At 36.6% G+C, this 8,242-nt stretch overlaps 1 long non-coding RNA gene across 1 annotated transcript; it reads right to left on the reverse strand.

Moving 5' to 3' along the window:
- Positions 1-5,225: 5,225 nt before the first annotated feature.
- Positions 5,226-7,237, reverse strand: LOC137617062 (uncharacterized). Its single transcript, XR_011039568.1, has 3 exons — positions 7,122-7,237; positions 6,276-6,396; positions 5,226-5,526 (listed from the first exon to the last, which is right to left on the reverse strand). It is a non-coding gene; the product is annotated as an uncharacterized lncRNA (long non-coding RNA).
- Positions 7,238-8,242: the final 1,005 nt, after the last annotated feature.

Here is an 8,242-nt window from a genome sequence, read left to right on the forward strand (position 1 = left end):
AATTTCCCAAGTTAGCGCACTTATTTTTACCTTGAGGGTTTCAAGCAAGATGAAAAAGAAGCTAGGTGGTGTAGAATTGTTATTAATTGAACCGGTTATATAATTGCCACCCATTTTGGCTGAGCAGTCTCGGGACGTCCCACTAGTGAAGAAACCGGACAGTAGAATTTTATTTTTTTTGGGGGGAGGGGCCAATTCTGACGGGAATTGTGACCTCAGAAGTTAAAGTTCGGATGAAATAGTAATTGGCACAATTAATCCTTGGATTTATTTTGCGTATATATGATGGTGTGTGTTATGTCTACAAAATTCTCACAATGAATTGAATTAAAATCTGGGCCTAGAGGCTAGTACTGTGCCCCCAAGAGGCCATCCAGCTTCCAAAGACCAAAAGCCTAAAAGTTAGTGACCTTTAAGCAATTTGCACGGTCCACCGCTTGAAGGGCAATGACGTCACCAACCCTATCTTCTCGATATCTGACGTAGGATATTCAGGATTAGGGACGCATTCGTATCCATCCGAACAGGACCTGAACCCTAATAAGGGACTCCTGCACTCCTCCTCTAGGGGCCTTCGTTGATAAATAGGGGGAGGTTATGTTTTCGTCCCTGTTTGGCTACAATTTTACTCGTGGAGTAGTGAGACTGTATAATTGTTATATTAAGACGTAGAAGTGATCCAATTTTGTAAGTCTTAGGTCAAAGGTCAAGGTCAAGGTCGAGCAAATGGTCCACTGAATTAACCATAACCTTACCCCAAAGTTGGCACATGGTTGTCACACAGACTTCACCAATTTTGTAAGTCTTAGGTCAAAGGTCAAGATCAAGGTCGAGCAAAAGGTTCTCTGAATTAACCATAACCTTACCCCAAAATTGGCACATGGTTGTCACACAGACTTCAAATTCGCGTACGGTGTAAATTGATTCTGGGAAAAGCAAGCCGGTTTCGAGAAGCTGTCGTGGTGAAGCTCTGCCCTCTCAGAGAGCTATTCTAGTGGGGGAAGTGTTAATGTTAAAATTCTGAAGTCCTTTTGAGTAATGTGATAAATATCAGAATGGATTTCATATGCTCAATAACTATTGTTATTGATGTCACCTCAGCTCAAGAGTTTATTGTAAAAATATATTACGATTTTACATTAATAGATAATGACACCAAATCTAAGAATACTAAAAGAGTTGATGTTTTCTTTGGGTAGTATTAATACATTGATATTATTAAATGAATTTTAATAATGCTGATAGAATATTTATATACCCCACTATACCCAAACATTATAATTGTGGTGGCCGATGTGGTAACGTCCCCGACTGATGAACACCAGACTGAGATTCGAGTCCCGCTCAAACTCGTTAGTTCCTTTGGTCGCTGCAACCTCGACATCCTTGTGAGCTAAAGATGGGGCTTTGGGGGACCCTTTAGGTCTATCTGCTGAGTCATCCGCAGCCATTGCCTGATTTTCCTTGGTCCTAGGGCATTGCCCTGATCGATAGGGCAACGTCACTGTCCCATGCCTCTGCCATTCATGAGCGGCCTTTAAACCTTTATGAAGGTTTTTGATGTGTCACTTACATCCACGAATTATTATTATTATTATTATTAGTAGTAGTAGTAGTATTAGTATTATTAATAATAATAATAATAATAATAATAATAATAGCTAAGCTACAACCCTAGTTGAAAAGCAGGATGCTATAATCCCAAGGGCTCCAACCTGAAAAAATTGCCCAGTGAGGAAAGGAAATAAGGAAATAAATAAACTATATAAAAAGTAATAGCCAATTAAATTAAAATATTTTAAGACCAGTAACAACATTAAAAGATCTTTCATATATAAACTGTAAAAAGACACATTTGCTGCAAGTTTGAATTTTAAAGTTCTTCTGACTCAACTACCCGATTAGGAAGATCATTCCAGAACTTGGTCACAGCTGGAATAAAACTTCTTGAAAACTGTTTAGTATTGACCATAATTCAATTTAAGAGATCATTATCTTACTCCAAAATGGCTGTTTCAATGCCACTTCTAACCAGCCTTCACTCTATGATAAAGTTCCCCATAGCACTTAGGGTTTAAAGGCCGTTCTCGATTGGTAGAGGCAAGGGACAGTGACAGTGCCTTATAGCTAACACGACAATACTGTACCAACCGTGTATCATACGATCGTACATAGTTCATTTTGTGTATATATTATGCTTGTATCTTTGCTCTTCCCTCGCACTAAAAAGAGCCTGAATAAACATGTCTGTTTTTCTAATCGGTAATGGTGTCGATTTTTAACAGGAAATTTCTTGTTGCCTTGAGCTTTTGTATATAAAGGAAAGTGTTCTATAATAAACTCACTCAGTTGCTTTCATCCTGTCTTTGAGTCACAACCTTCTCTCGGGTCACAATACCCTAGGGACTGACCATATATACATATATGATCAGGGCTCAAGCCCGCCCCCTCTCCACCCAAAATATGACCAGGGTGGGCCAGGTAATAACTTCTGATGATTCAGCAGGAAGACCTATAGGCTCTCCCCCCCCCCCCCCCCATCCTAAGGTCACAAGGAAGATGGGGTTGCAGACACTACAAGAAACTATCAAGTATGAGCGGGACTCGACGGTCAGGGACGTTTCCAATAGGCCACCAGAACCCTTGCTTTACTTATAATCCAAAGGATTCGAAATGGCCTATTTGGATTCTGTCGACAAACCTGTTCGTAATACTAGGCAGGCAGTTAATTCTAATAGCCAAGCCTTCTCCATCATGAGGATCAATACTACACAGTATTCTAGAAGTTTTATTCCAGCTGTGACCAAGTTGTGGAATGATCTTCCTAATCGGGTAGTTGAATCTGTAGAACTTCAAAAGTTCAAAGTTGCAGCAAATGTTTTATATGTTGAACAGACGGACATAAGTCTTTTTATATTTTATATATGACATGTCTGTTTTGACGTTGTTACTGTTTTTAGAATGATTTATTGTTAATTTGTTCTCATTTTCTTTAATTTCCTTATTTCCTTTTCTCACTGGGATTTTTTTCCCTATTGGAGCCCTTGGGCTTATAGCATCTTGCTTTTCCAACTAGGGGTGTAGCTTAGCTATTAATAATAATAATTTACTCGTGGGAAAATCAAACTCTGGCAACTCGCGTTGGCGCACTCGAGACATCAGCCACAGATGTTAGCCGTGAGACCAAAAAAAAAACTCATATGCGACTTCAGAAATTCAAAATTTAAGGCATCAGACATGTCCATATTCATGTCTGAGATTTTGGCCACGGCAGATTGGTGATGGTGGGAGACTTTAGTTTGATCGCTCATAGCAAGTCAACCTAGTAAGGGTGTCTCTGACTAGTACAGCTTTGCTGATCGTGGTGACACAAAAACCCTTTCATACATATATATATATATATATATATATATATATATATATGTATATATATATATATATGTCTGTATATATATATTATATATATGATATATATATATGTATGTATATGTATATTATATATATATATATATATATATATATATATATGTATGTATATATATATTGTATACATAATATATATATGATGAATTTTGCACATTTAAACGTGTTTTTCATATTTCAAATTAGTCATATATATATATCAATAAGTTGTATGGTCAATGTCATACAAGAATCCTGGACCAGAGTTCGAAACCCGGCTAGTCAGATACTATAGTCTTTGAATGATTTCGCCTGGGGCTCTGATTCCGAGGTCGTTAAGAGAATCCAGACTTTAATGTATTGATATATATGGCTTGTGATATATATATATATATATATATATATATATATATATATATCTCCTCATCCATTACTAGTCCACTGCAGAACAACGGTCTCAAGCATGTCCTTCCACTCCCGTCCGTTTATGGTCTTTCTATTCCAGTCCACGTCCACAAACTTTCTTAGTTCGTCAATCCATCATGTTCTCTTCCTTCCCCTGCTTGTTTTACAATCTCTAGAACCCATTCTGTTATTCTTAATGTCCATCTATTATATGTCATTCTCATTATATATTCTGCCCATGTTCATTTCTATTTCTTACATGTTGTTAGAATATCCTCTACTTATCTTGTTAATTTTCTTTCTCTTAATGTTATTCCCATCATTATTCTTTCCATAGCTCTTTGAGTTGTAACTAGCTTATATATGTTCTATGGCTTTAGTAAGGCTCAAAGTTTCTGGTGCATAAGTTAATGCTGGTAGAACCATCTAATTAGATACTTTTCTAATTAGAGATAGTGTCATTTTAATTTTCATAATCTCATTATGTTTACCAAAAGCTCTCCATTCCATGCTTAACCCTTTTTTTAAGTTTCCATCTCGTGTCCTAAGTATACATATTCATTAACAATCTCTAGAGGTTCGAACATAACCAATATATGTTGTTTCATTGAACATTATCTTGGTTTTACTGATATTGATTTTAAGGTTTACATTTCTATTCAGCTTGTCTTTGTACAGAAACTCTCTCTCTCTCTCTCTCTCTCTCTCTCTCTCTCTCTCTCTCTCTCTCTCTCTCTCTCTCTCTCTCTCCTTTTAAGTTTCCGCATTCAACTTTTATTCATTTTATTCATGTCTTCCAGTTAGGCTTACTTATTATTTTCTTATTTCCTCGATTGTTTTTCGTCTCTTTTCCTCCGACTTACGATATGTAGACTTTAATTCTTTTCTTTCGTTGTGATTTAGGATTTGATAATTTTTAATAAAGTATTGAAACAATTGCAATTTTTATAATATATATATTAACTTGGTTTGTAACAATCTTGTACCGGGCATCTAACAACAGATGTTTATCACTTGAACATAAAAGGAAACCAACAATAAGTGGAACATTTATATAGTGAAGAAACTTGGTCCTACTTTGACCTCACCAAGGAAAGGCCAAAGTTGAAAAGAACATTTAATTGACATTGCGAAGAGATTTAAATTTGTTAAAAGGCATTTGGTTTATTTATGCAACTCACTCACATTTCTAATACATTTGAATGACTTTTGAATTATAACTTCTTCTTCTTCTTCTTCTTTGTCTGTATCTTTTCCCACTTTTATGTGGGTTTGATGTTTCTGGCCATCGTTCTCCATCTAACTCCGTCAAAAAGCCCCTGTCCGGAGAGAAGCTCCGGGCAATCTAAAGAAGAAGAAGAATCTAACTCTGTCCCCACACCGGTGATGAAGTGTGGGACAGAGGTAGATGGAGAACGCTGGCCAGAAACATCGACCCTACATAAGAATGGGAATAGAAGAAGAAGAAGAAGAAGAAGAAGAAGATTCCCAAAATAAGTTCAATGCCAAAAAGGCGTTTGATTTATCCTGGCAAGACATGAACTTCGCTTTTTAAAAAAGGAGGTGTTCACTCGCAGGCTCCAAACCGACTGCGTCTTGTAGTGTCAGACATATGTCCCTTGGTCCTTCTGGAGTAGCATTAGGATTTTTCACGCATTTGTGTCCATCACCACAGGGTCCATACGCATTCCAGGGGCCTCCGCACTCTTCTCCAGGTCCCTTTATAAAAGGAAAAAATGAGGGATCGTTAAAGACTCTTCTGATTATACTCAATTTATGAAAGGAATGTCATGTCAGTAAAGTTTAAGATTTGAGATGTGTTTCGAATTTGAATTTATGAATTATGAATAATGACTGAAAAAATATTGATTCGACTTTTTCGGAACTCGAACCAATCGACTTCGAACCATCTAAGGAAGTATATACCGATAGTGTCAACAAACGTTTTCTAGAATGTGAACCTCAATGTTGCAACGTTTATAACCTACATTTAATTTATGAAATATGAATAATGACTGAAAAAATATGGATTCGACTTTTTCGGAACTCGAACCGATCGACTTCAAACCATCTCAGGAAGTATAAATATATTGTGTCGACAAACGTTTTCTAGAAATGTGACCCTCAATGTTGCAACATTAAAACCTACGGTGAATTCATGAATTAGTGAATTACGAATAATGACTGAAAAAATGTAGATTCGAATTTTTCGGAACTCTAACCAATAGACTTCGAACCATCTAAGGGAGTATAAATCGATTGTGTCAACAAAACGTTTTCTAGAAATGTGAACCTCAATGTTGCAACGTTTATAACTTACGTTGAATTCATGAATTTATGAATTATGAATAATGACTGAAAAAAATATTGATTCGACTTTTTCTGAACTCTAACCAATCGACTTCGAACCATCTCAGGAAGTATATATCGATTGTGTCAACAAACGTTTTCTAGAAAAGTGAACTTACGTTTTTGCATCTGCTACAGCAGCCACAGATGTCCGAAGTTAGTCCAAAGGGACAATCCGCCTCAGTTAATTCAGTGCAGTTGCGTGGAGCTCTCCAACAAGGGCAGGAAAGACTGTTGGTGCTGCAAAAAGGGAAACGATAATATATACTCTCTCTCTCTCTCTCTCTCTCTCTCTCTCTCTCTCTCTCTCTCTCTCTCTCTCTCTCTCTCTCTCTCTCTCTCTCTCTCACAGAGGAAGTTTAAAAGATGAGTACAATGTGCAAGATACTTCAGTATAATTTACACAACTATGATACAAACAGATTTTAAGAATGTTTATGTCTTGAACTTAATATATATATATATATATATATATATATATATATATATATATATATACTGTGTATATATATATATATATATATATATATATATATATATATATATATATATATATATATAGTGTTTAGAGGTACAGGGAACGAGTAGGAGAGGGAGACCAAAGCGAAGGTGGATGGACTGTATCAAGGATGACCTTCGATATAAGGGATTATTATTATTATTAATTGCTAAGCTACTACCCTAGTTGGAAAAGCAGGATGCTATAAGCCTAGGGTCTCCAACAGGGAAAATAGCCCAGTGAGGAAAGGAAACAAGGAAAAATAAAATATTTCAGGAACAGTAACATTTAAATAAATATTTCCTGTCTTAACTATAAAAACTTTAACAAAACAAGAGGAAGAGAAACAAGATAGAATAGAGTGCCAGAGGTAGATGGAGAACGCTGGTCAGAAACATTGACCCTACATAAAAGTGGGAAAAGATACAGACAAAGAAGAAGAATTCAGCAAAACCATTCCACTCACCTTTGAATGACAGCAAAGCACAACACAGCCACAGCTATCAAATGAAACTTCATCATTGCGGAGCGAAATTAAAGGACTCGCTTATACAGGAACTAACGATGCACTGCCAGTAAAGACTGTCCGACCAACCTTATATAGTTCCTAGGAACTTGATCTAGTCGGAACTGGATATAAAAAAAGATATATAATAAAATGTATTCCTGGATTCTGATATGTCGAAACCGTGTCTTTTTTTAAAAAACAGGTCCCTCCGAGTTGCCAGTATTTCCGAGATATTTCTTAATGTTTAATGATGACTAATGACTTTTTCTCCCCTCCCCCACCTACCCTCGCTAGCTAAAGATTTTTTTTTATTAATGTATACCCGCTGCCCTTGGTTTATTTCAAGGCTGCTTAAGCGATCGTTTGAAGGTACACTATTCTATCTAATTTATATTTCTTTAGTTCTGTTAAAGTTTTTATAGTTTGTATAGAGAATATTTATTTTAGTGTTCTTGCTATTCTTAAAATATTTACCTTTTCCTTGTTTCCTTTCTTTACTGGGCTATTTTCCCTGTTGGCGCCCCTGGGCTTATAGCATCCTGCTTTTCCAACTGGGGTTGTAGCTTAGCAAATGATAATGATAATAACAATAATAATAAAATCAACAATGACGTCGGATGGTCTCTTCTATATCCAAGTTTATATGTCATTGTTGTGGGATCAACCTTTATAGATATTTCATTTACACTTTTCCGTGACATTACTTCATGGGCTAAAATCTATTATAAAATATTTGAAAATATCTCGGCATCTCCTTTTTCATCTTCGTCTGCATCTTTTCCCACTTTTCTGTGGGGTCGATGTTTCTGGTCAGCTTTCTCCATCTACCTCTGTCCCACACTTCATCACCGGTTAATCCCTTTGATCGAAGGTCATCCTTGATACAGTCCATCCACCTTGGCTTTGGTCTCCCTCTCCTTCTCGTTCCCTGTGCCTCCATTTCCATCACTATCCTCCCAATATACTGTTCATCTCTTCTCATGACATGACCATACCACCTCAGTCTACTTTCTTGGATTTTATCTGATAGTTTTCCAACTCCCGTGGTACCCCTAATTACCTCATTCCGTATCTTATCT

This window comes from Palaemon carinicauda, chromosome 23, assembly GCF_036898095.1.
Source record: "Palaemon carinicauda isolate YSFRI2023 chromosome 23, ASM3689809v2, whole genome shotgun sequence".
NCBI lineage: Eukaryota > Metazoa > Arthropoda > Malacostraca > Decapoda > Palaemonidae > Palaemon > Palaemon carinicauda.